This window comes from Ambystoma mexicanum, chromosome 3p (genome assembly GCF_040938575.1).
Source record: "Ambystoma mexicanum isolate Mex_15411 chromosome 3p, UKY_AmexF1_1, whole genome shotgun sequence".
NCBI classification, from domain to species: Eukaryota; Metazoa; Chordata; class Amphibia; order Caudata; family Ambystomatidae; genus Ambystoma; species Ambystoma mexicanum.
The window spans coordinates 222,017,907-222,026,685 of record NC_090925.1 but is presented as its reverse complement, the minus strand read 5'-3'; positions in this window follow the sequence as shown (position 1 = coordinate 222,026,685).

Genomic DNA, 8,779 nt, shown 5'->3' with positions numbered 1-8,779 from the left:
CTTGGGGTCAAAAAGAAGCTACATATTGCTTACCGCCCAGCCTCTAGTGTTGCAGTAGAGAGATATAATAGAACAATTGTGAGCATATTAAAAAAGTTTGTGGCAGATTCTGGGCCAAGTTGGGATATTCGATTACCTCTTGTCCTAATGGCCATCAGATCTACCCCTTCATCTGCAACTAAAATGTCACCGTTTGAGCTGATGACTGGACGCAGGATGGTGCTTCCCCAGCATCTGCTCTACAGGACCCAAGAGCAGGCATTGATCAATGCTTCCACAACTCATGAGTATGTTGAAAATCTGAGAAAACACCTTCAACATGCTTTTGCCTATGCTCAGCGAAATCTAGAAAGATCAGCAGACAGCATGAAGACCCACTATGACTTAAAGACTACCAGAAAGGAATACAATGTAGGAGACCGGGTCTACTTATACAATTTCCAAAGGAACCAGGCCAAACAGCGAAAAGTTCTGCCTACCTGCAGGGGTCCTTTTGAAATTGTAGACAAAATCTCACCAGTCGCCTACGAGATCCGATTCCCCAAAGGCAGTTTGGCAGAGGGGGAAGATAAGTGGGTCCATATTAATCAGCTAAAGTGTTGCCATCCTAGGCACACTCTGCAGCAACTGGAGGAATCTTCTGGCACCTCAGAGGGGGCCACAACAGCTCCATAAAATTACAACTCTAAAATATTCCATACATAGTCTATAAAATATAATAATAAAAATGTGTCCTGATTATCAAAATATATGTGTCCGCCCCACTTCATTAATATTGGTGGGGAAATGTCTACAAATATGTTTTTTGCTTTGTCATCCTAGGAGATAACCTATAGTTGTTTGGAAACCATGGAGACTAACCAAGGAGGACTACCCGGGGACCAGGAGGAAAGATCCGAGGGGCCCGGAGTATCGCTCAATACTCCCATCAGGACTGGCAAGGAGAACCGATCGATCCACCCCTGATGGAGGAAAAGATGATGAACTTTGCCATTTGTGGAATTAGAAGAGATGAAACTGACATCCCAGTCTTGTGAATTTCCATTGATGGGCGATCAACGCAAAATCCCAAGTGGTGGGCTTGTGGGATGTTTCAACCCACTAGTCCAGGCCCTGCAACATTACTGTGCATTGCTTGCAGCAGAAACATCAGAATGGCTGCCGGAAAGCATGCTGCTCGCTAAAAATCATCAGAAAGTGCGCAGTAAAAATCTGAAAAATAGGCCGCCATCCACTTTTGCCTTTGTCAGTGGTAACACAGGAGACCACTGCCAAAACCCATCATTTGGCTGCCCACAGAGCAAAATCTTTGCAAAAGAAACACAGAGCTGTTTTAAAAATCTGTTTTTTCCTGGCAGTCAAATTTGCAAAAATCATGGCTCACAAACCACCCAAAAAAGATCCAACCTTCTTGTTGGGTGGTGAACATCATTCTACTTCGAGAATCCACATAAATATAATGTCAGCAGAAGTATATGTTATCTGAACAAAGTCCATTTTTGAAGATCGTTGCTGGAAGAAATCTGTCAAAAATGGGTGTAGTACCGTTACTCACCTCTGTCAGAAGCTGGCGATTTAAAACCTGTCATGTGTAAAGTTGTACATTGAACTCAAACTATGCCAAAGAAAGACTTGCTATCAGAAGCCTAAGAGGTGGATACAATTCAAAACGATATTCTAAAAAGGCTTGAAGTAAGAAATTGGTTGATGTATTTGTTAAAAATGTAAGTTATATTTTAAGACAAGACAATTTCAGACATTGGGTTTAAAAGTTAAAGTTTCCCACACTGGGCTTCAAACACATTCCACACCTCCTCCCTAAAAAAGGAATCTGTTCTCCTGTGCTCTGCTAAGAAACTGGCAGGCTAAGAGACTCGAAAAGGAACTGGGAGGGGCACCCTGGCCTGTTGCTCTGAGTGCAGACAAAGGGCTCCCTTGAGCTGAATGGAAATGTTAATTTGTGGCGTCAATAGAAACTGCCCTGGCAGGAAGAAGGCCATGTGACTCTCTGACTCAGCCAAGACCTTGGAGGCGGGCCAGACTGAAAATGTGGATTTGAAATTGGATTAAATATATGTTTAAGGAAAATACTTCTAAAATATTGTACTGAACTGACAAAAATATGAAACTTAGAGATTATTAAAATGAAAAATGTGCTCACAGTTTAAAACTAATCTGGAATCTGTGCGATGTTCCGAGACTGATCCACAAAAGTTTTTAATATTGCGGCTATTGTGGTTGTGCTAGGAACATGAAAAATTACAGAAGTATAACCAGATGGTATGTGCATGTATATGTAAAAAATTGTACAGAGCCAAAAATGTGTAACCAACCAAAAGCGGGAAAAAACAGTCATTTGTGAACCGAAACTCGTAGGAACATGGGACTTGAACAGAGACGTGCCTGAATTAATCTGTGATGTGTATATGTAATATTAACAAGTTGTGCATATGGGAAATATGTTTTTTGGGAAAAATAGATTTTCTAAGTAAAAGAAAAGGGGAGGTTCTTCTCTAGATTGTAAATGGCAGCATCACTCTGACACATGATGACACACTGTTCCCTTCTCAAATCAGGGGACAGGGAATTCCCTGACCTATCAGAGCCTCAGAGGGCTGGGCATAGACAATCAGCCTCCCCACCTACTTTGGAAAATGGATAAATAGGGACTGTGGAGGACCCACAGACACACTTTCTCACTCATCAACTGATCCACTGGCGAAGCACCCTGCAGGAAGACTCCAGACTCTAGAACCAGACCCAGAATCCAGACTCTAGAACTTTGAAGCAGAAAGGCCCAATCCAAAAAGCTGAACCCTTTTCAGTTTTTAACCCCTAAACTTCCAAGGGGCACCACAAAATCCAACAGCCTGGCTGAGCTGTTTTGCTGTTCTAGCTAAGAACCTCGTGCTAGAACCAAGATTCAGACCGTTGAGCAGAGCTGTACTCAGAACCAACCCGTCAGATCCAGTCCAAGAGGCCGCGCAGACCAGAGGGCGTTGCTGAGAGCAGAACCCAGTGCCGGAAACCTGTCTGGTGGTGAGAGAATCCCAGCCAAACCCTTGACCAGATCTTTGATGGGCCCATTCCATTCCAAAGCCATAGGAGTGAGTATTTAGTATAGAACTGTCCATAGTCATCTCTTAGTTTAAAGTAATCCTATTCAATCCATTTCAACCTATCCAGAATCTTGTGTCCATCCTGACTTCTTCTCATTATATAGTATGTGATAATTGTAGCGATAATCATCTGTGCGCTGATATTTTCTGAAGAAAGTCAAGTGTCCTGGCGCACAGAAATCAGAGCGGAAAGCGCCCTGTTCTGGTGGTTGTCCCGTTGGGTATCTTGTACTTTCATAGCTCTTTAGTATAAGTCCATCTTGGTTCCTAATCTTTAAAGCGCATCTTTCATTTTGAATCTTGACTCTGTTTCTGAAAAATCTACCGTCACTAAAACCTCTGTAACTTATGAACCGTACGTCCTATAAACGAAATGTAAATGTCATTTTGAAGCTAACATTCCCATCTTTCAAACGAACCCAATATGTCATTCCAATTCCTTATAGTTTTGCTGTAATCGCGTTTCCCGCACACGGAAAAATTGCAGTGAATTTGCAATTTGGCTCAATTTCATTCCATAGAAAAATAGCTATTTCTTGCTTTCAACTTCTGAATTTCGTTTTCAATCTGCTAATCATTGCTAGTGTTGACCTGAACCAATCCGAAGCAACTCTCACTAGTTCTGAATCCCATTTAGCGAATTGAAGCCATTCTTACCATTTCTCCCATTCAATTCATATTACATTTAAAAGCAATTGACCTGTTTTTAAAGCATTCCTGTTCTCTCTAAGCTTGCTGGGGGGAATTGGGATTGAACTGCATTGTTAATTCTTATTCCGGATACCTGTGTGCCCTCATTCCATATCTTCATATTGCATGTTGGGGGGAGTGAGTAGTAACAGAGGGAAAGAGTAATCCCATTGTCTTTGATTGAATTCATATCAAGTTTCATTTCTGTGTTGCATTCTTTCATATCACTGCATTTCATTCAACCCACACAAAGTATTCTCTGCTAGATTATTCTTCCTATTCCTACTCCTAAGTGATTAAAGAGATTGTTGATATTGTAATATTACCCATTGCTGATCCTTGTTCATATTCATAAGTGTGATATTCAGGTATTGTTCATATTCATAAAAGTGTGATATATATATATTGTTCAATTCATCAAATAAATCTTTTAATTTGCAAAACAAACCTATTTCTTGGTTCAGTGAGACCGGGGGAATTCAAAGAGAGGGGCGTTATATAAGGGTACATCATCCAGAATTAAATGAACTTTTGACATAAAAATATATAAATAAGGGTTTCCATTAGGCATACCATAGTAGGCATTGACTTAGTTGGAGTGCTGGATTGAAATCACTTACACTACTAGGTAATAGTCCGACTTACCCCTCCCCAAGTACTCATCCTAGGCAGGCTCCGGTGTTCGATTTCACAGACATGAGTGAACCCGAAGTCATAGCTCTCCTCAAGTCTATCAAGCCGTCAAACTGTAAAGGCAACGCTTGCCTGGCTCAGGTCATAAAAGACTGTGCCTCCTCCCTCACTCCATTTATCACTGCCTTCATCAATTCCTCCTTCCAGTCTGGCCATGTCCCGACTCGACTCAAGGAAGCGTGGGTCCGTCCACTTCTAGAAAAGCCTTCCCTTGACCCCTCGTACCCAGGGAACTACAGGCCTATTACCTCCGTCCCTTTTCTGTTAACATTTCTGGGCAAAGCAGCCTACCTGCAAGTCTAACAATTCCTTGAAGACAACCACCTTCTTGGTCTACGCCTGTCCAGCTTCCGGCCACGATGCGGCACCAAAACGGCACTACTTGACCTAAAAAATCAAATGGATGACCTTAGAGACACAGGCAAACCTGAGCTCCTCCTTCTCTTAGACCTTGCAGCTGCCTTCGATCTGGTGGATCACAAAACCCTTTGCCATCATGTTTCCTCAGCAGCTAACTTTTCCCTGAAGGCCTTTGCATGGATAACCTTATTCCTACAGGAAAGAGTGATGAAGGTTTTCTCTGAATCCTTTTTTGACACCCCTAGTCACATCAAATGTGGGGTAGCACAGGGCTCGTGCATAGCCCCCACCCTCTACAACCTCTTCACTAAGCCCCTGTTTAGTATCTTGGACGCCCTGGGCATCTCATACACCAACTATGCAGATGACACTCAGGTGCTCATCTCCCTTTAGGGTGACTATCCAACGGACATGATCACCCTCGACTCATCTATGCAACGATCCAATCCTGGATGGCAGAAAACTGGTTATGTCTCAACAGTGAGAAACACGAAATTCTACTAATTGGTTCCCCTTCCACCCTGGATAAACTCGACAAGCAATACTGCTCCTTCACCATTGATAACATCCCCATCAATGTCTCACCAGTCATTAAGACATTGGGCGTGTATCTCGAACCAAACCTTACCATGGACAGACAGGTTAATGCTATTGCATCCTCCGCTGCATATCACTCAAAAATTGCTCAATGCAGCCAGACCCTTCGTCTCCCAACAGAACTGCCTCACAATTGCTAGGGCAATTATTGGGTCGAGGCTGGATTACTGTAATGCCCTCTTTGTTGGGACTTCAAGCAAGAAACTGGCCAAACTTCAATTAGCTCAGAACAATGCCCTGAGGGCCACTACAGGCCTCCCACGCAGAGACCATATCGCAGGGGTCAAAAGCAGGCACACTTGCTTCCCATCAAGGAAAGTCTTGTCTTCAAAACCCTCGCCCTGACACACAAATGTCTCCACGGTCTGGCTCCCCCTTACCTAGCACAAAGAATCATCAGACCACGCCATCAGACCTTCCAGAATGGCCTACGCCTATCAAAACACTGTTCCCCTGACACGCAGAGTGCGTGCAGGTGGTACCAGCTTCCCAACCATGTCTGCCACCTTCTGGAACACCCTCCCGTCCGAGAATAGGATGATTGACTCTCATGCAGCCTTCCGGAAAGCCATTAAAACAAGGCTCAATGTTTAAAAGGGCTGTATTGCCACTTTTATGTATCTCTGTCCGCATCTGAGTAACATCCTTCAAATGTATTATGTAACGTAACAATCTATATTAAGAAATATTCTGTTGGGACGCAATCTTGTAACCCTGAATCAAGCCCTCTGACGCTTCCTCATAGCGCCTCGATGCCTGTGGGCTGTAGGGCGCTCTACAAATACAAAAATAAAACGTAAAAAATAAATCATGGAAGCTCTACCAGTTAGAGATGAGTTATAACCGGTTTTTAGAATGTTCATACTACACAATCTCTGGCAGAAAGGATGATGGCCTAGATATGAGGTTAGCGCTGCCATAGGTGACAGTTTTTCCAAATAGCGGTCTGGTTGTGATCATTGGCAGCTCGTTTTAGTTCTTCCCAGCCCCTTTCCATGGCTGCCTTATTTTTCCTACAGGCCAAGAATGTATAACTACTTCTTAGTTCTTTAACCCTTTGCAGATTCTCTTTCTTATATAACTTTAGGGCTAGAAGAAGCTCTTTCTTAAGTCCTTATCATAACATGGCAATCTCTGCCTAGGGGGTGTTTCCCAATTGGAACAAGGATGTGTGATTATAGGAAATATACAATCCACAAGATTTTCATAATAAGAGGTTACGTCCATCTCACCCTGTAGACCCTGGCTGAGATAATCTTTTAAGAGGGGCAGGATTTTACAATATATCAATGGGGGAAGTTGTCTATTATCCGATGTATGTACATCGGAAATACAGTGATCGGATCTAGGATTTGTTACAGTAACATTAAGGACTATTACAATTGGATCATGGTTGCTATATATATTTATTTATACAGATGGGGGTTTAGGTAAAGTTAAAAAAGGGGTAATACCCTAGCATGAGGGAGTAAGTGGACGTGGAGGCCTACAAAAGGCTGCCTACGGGAAGGGACCATCCACCAGGCCATATCCTGGCCCCTCCTCCTCAGTGTGCGGTGCTAGCTAATTAGAAGGGGTCTGTGACGTCAGTTCACCCTAAGGGTATCTTCACAACCCCATTCAGTGAGGGTGGGATGGATCCCTCACAGGGAAATCACACCAGAAAAGACTAATTTTGAAAGTTAATATTGTTCAGTTAATATTGTTTGTGTTTGAATAAAAAGGCGCTCCCGTTGGGATGCTAAAAACTCCTCCTTCGTGTCTGGGGTCCACATCAATTGCCATTGATGGGAGGCAGTAACTCGCCTATCACCTGTTGCAGGAAGGGAAGTAACCGTTTTATTTTGCAGGTTACCTAGCGCCTCTCTACTCTCAGCTGGTCTGCGGGGAGGGGTGGTGGTATGCATGTATGTGTGTGTGCTTGTAGAGCACTCTGCCACCCAAAGGTATCCTGGCGCTTAAGGAAATCATCTTGATATAGCTGTAGAAGAAAGAGGTATTTACCCAGGAAAGAGAAAGGTCTTAAGTAGCTTCCGGGATTGCCCATGATCTTCCGTCAGTCTCAGTGCTAAAGAAAGTGTATTCCAAAGCAAAGGGTGACAACTGTGTAAGTTTTGCCACCAACAGACTTCTTTTTTAAACCTTGGTACGACCAAACGAACAAGGTTTGCAGAGCAGAGGTTTCTAGTGGGAAGGTGAGGGACAATCTTCTCCTGGAGAAACAACGCGCCCTGTTTATGTAGGGCTCGATAGGTCAGGTCTTAAATGTAATCCTGCTGTCCACAGGGAGCCAGTGAAGCTAGTCCAAAGTAAAGGAAATGTGGTCATATTTTGGTAAGCCAGCAACGAGACGAGTTGCCGAATTTTGATTGATTTATAGTCCCTTCATAAAATATTTAGACTGCACCAAAAGAGTGGCATTACAGTAATCAAGGGTACCAGAAGACGCCGAAGCGGCAACCGAACCCCGCAAGGAATGTGGTTAAAAGGGTAACACATTTTCTTAAGGTTCCCAATTTGAAAAAAGGCTGCCTTACACATGGCACTGACCAGCAAATCAGGTGACAGACAATTTTAACTCCAAGGTTTTTAACTGAGTCAACTGGTGTAGAGAAGTCCCTAGGTTGGAAGGCCAGAAGTTGGGGGTCCAAAAATGGTGCTCATAATGTGAACCAATCACTAAGACCATCTTATCGCCATTCAATTGAAGCCAATTGACATTCATCCAATCACCTATGACGGCAAGGCATGCTTTCAGACACACTGCCAACTCCTGAGAGTGTTGGTCTACACTGAGAATAAGCTGAGTGTAGGCAGCGTAAGAGTAGAAGCGGCAACCATAGGAATGGATTAGGTTGGTTAGAGGTTGAATGTAAATGTTAAAGAGTAAGGGGGATAATGTTGAGCCCTGAGTGGCCCCACAGGAGAGTGGGGGTGACCTGGATCTGAAAGGAGGTAAAGGAGAGGGCCTGGGAACGTTCTGACAAAAAGGATATGAACCAATGCAGAACAGTACCTGAGATACCAGCCTCTTTAAGTCACTGACAAAATTGAATGATGTATAGTGTTAACTGCGTCTGCTAGATATAAAAATATCTGGAGCTTGACTCCGCCCTGGTCCCTGATCATAGTAGCATTGTTGATGACAGAGACAATTACTGACTCAGTACCCATCAGAAACCCAGATTGGAAGGTTCCTGAGCTGAGGAGTGACTATGGCCTCAACAAACCTTCATAATAAATCTGTGGAGTGAGAGGATCAATGGCGTTACTTGTGTTACTTGAGGAGGGGGTGCCGTTAAGATGTTTGCAAATGCTGC